The sequence below is a fragment of the Oryza brachyantha genome, chromosome 7, assembly GCF_000231095.2.
Source record: "Oryza brachyantha chromosome 7, ObraRS2, whole genome shotgun sequence".
NCBI classification, from domain to species: Eukaryota; Viridiplantae; Streptophyta; class Magnoliopsida; order Poales; family Poaceae; genus Oryza; species Oryza brachyantha.
The window spans coordinates 6,981,244-6,983,841 of record NC_023169.2 but is presented as its reverse complement, the minus strand read 5'-3'; the positions used below and the strand labels follow the sequence as shown (position 1 = coordinate 6,983,841).

The 2,598-nt window shown below is 36.1% G+C and overlaps 1 pseudogene; it reads right to left on the bottom strand.

The window, feature by feature from the left end:
- Nucleotides 1-468: 468 nt before the first annotated feature.
- LOC102706810 lies at nt 469-2,223 on the bottom strand (annotated as a pseudogene).
- Between the last annotated feature and the right edge of the window lie 375 nt (nt 2,224-2,598).

Genomic DNA, 2,598 nt, shown 5'->3' with positions numbered 1-2,598 from the left:
TATCCAGTTTTTCATGATTGCCAAGAGGTTGACTAAAAATATCTACATACCTAAAATATTTGTCAAAACAACATTCAAACTTTTATTTTTTTAGAAAAAATCAGTTTTCCAATTATTAACATCTATCTACATGGTTAAGCCAAATTTAAAAGTTCAAAAAACAAATTCCCGTCATAACCAACTCACAGAGAGCAGATAAAACAAATAGAATGCATGTGTCTGAACACTTTATATTACATCCACATGGAAATATAGCAACAAGACCACATATTTGACATTATATGTGCTTGATACTAAACATCAAAGCACGTACAGTGATCTAGCCTAGCTACACAACAATCGTCACACACACTGCGATAGCACTCGAGTGTACTACATAGATAAGATGGACCAACAGGAAGAAGTTGCCCTTGGTCAATGACAAATAAGACTTACAACTCTTCATCCTATGGCATCCATGCAGTTGTGTCACCCTGTGAATGCTATTTCACCGATCCACTCACCAAAGTAAAAGACGTTGAGTAGTACAACAACCAAATAGTTGGATATATTATTGATATTGTTCATACTACAATAGCTATTACAAATTTAGTTGCAACTATCCTCAAGGGAGATCATATAATCCAAGTTAATCTGCCAACCTCTCTTAAAAGCAAAGCATGCCCCGCAATACAGAATCACACTCTTTAACTATCTTATCTTAGATATAAAATGTCTTAGTTGTTGACATGTCATTTGTTAATAAAGAGTCTGCAATAAGTTATTATCATGCAAAACTCCATTTCTTTGTTTTTTTAGGTGTGCCAAAAGTGATGCAGTAGCTTTTTCCTTGGCATTTATAATTATCGCAGCCTTATCCCCATCTGTTCTAATAGTATCTAGTACTAGGTCAGAAGGGCTTTCACTGTTGGGAATATGAACCACCCCACACCAACATGACCACCACATACACACCGAACTTCATATACAGGATCTAACTCCTTAAGTGTTATCATATCTTCAAAAACAAGGAGCTTGGGAGAAATATGAGCACCGATAGTTCCCTCTACACAAAATACTATGATATTAAAATTAACAATACCATAGAAGTTATATAACACACAACAAACTGTAGGGTCGAAACACAATAACGAAGCCTACCAGAGGGGGTAAATGGTACAAACACGAAAAACCAAATCTTTTTAGTGGAATTAAAAAAGAACCCTCGATGAAGTCATTGCCGCCACCAAAATAAAACAACCCAAAGAAGCGATAGAAGTAGATCAACTTTATTGCATCAAGTCTGTGTTTGCAAAATGCATAGAAAAGCACTCTTCTCAAACCCTAATATTTTGTCTTACAAAAGTTATGTCTATTCCTCAACTCCTCATCTATTTATATAAAAAAAATCCATCACCAATTAGGAGTAGGACTCCTTGTCCTACTAGGACTCAACCTCACACTTTCTAAAACTGGATTTAATTTACCAAACTAAATTCTCATCTTTCTCATCCGATTTACTATAGCGCACAGTCTCCTTTCCTTCCTTTTCTCCATCGATTTTTCTTTCAATTTTCTTGATAATTTCTTCGATGCTTGCACACACAGCTTATGAAGCACATTACAAATCCATCCTCACATGGTGTTTCTTCACCATGTGCCATCTTGTATTCAACATCGTCATCGGCATCCTCGATCCCTCCGTTGACGGATCGATGTTGACCTCCAAGGATCATGACTATAGTCCAACCATGTCACATGACATCCCGACCATCTAGTCCTCCGTTCCTCTCTAAACCTAGTCCTGGTCCTCATTATTGATCACGGTAGACCTCAAGTCACTTACACACATAGAGACAAACTAACCGTTTCTGGGCATATATATCGCAACCTAATCCACATTAGTCACACGCACACTCACACCAACAACACAAATATTTCTAAAGCAATTTATATTAATAAATTAATTTGCAAGGTAATTGTTTATCTCAAAATATTAATCATGATTACGATCTTACACAAACTATAGAGCCCACCTACTAACACACAACTAATCCCAATAATTCATTCATATATGAAAGCAAATGAAATTGTCAAACTATGGAAAATTCATGTATTATACCAGCTAGCAACTATTGCCATTTGTATTTCAAAATCCTTGAACTCTAATTCCTATTTTTCTCGAGTATTATTAAACTCCTCGGATGGATTATCCTAAACACTCATGTTGTTCTCATCAGCCATGCTCTTCTTCCTAGATAACACTACCCAAGCTAGCTACTCAAAGGGTACATCTTATATATAAGCGTAGGATCGAACAAGATCAAACAAATCTATCAAGGGGAGGGTGAATGGTAGGAAAAAAACCAAAACCAAAACCTAAATATCTTTCGCGGAATAAAAGTTACCTCTACTAATGAACATGATGAAACCTTGCTAACTCTGGTCACACCGCTCTTATGCCACTGATCAGACTGTTGGAACCCAGAAAAACACTAGTATATGAAAATAGAAGAAGTAGATTGAACGATCTCGACTTTATTGCACCAACTAGCATTTACAATGTACACCAATAGCGCTCCTCTCAAAATTTTCGATCTAAAATCAAGAACTATTCTA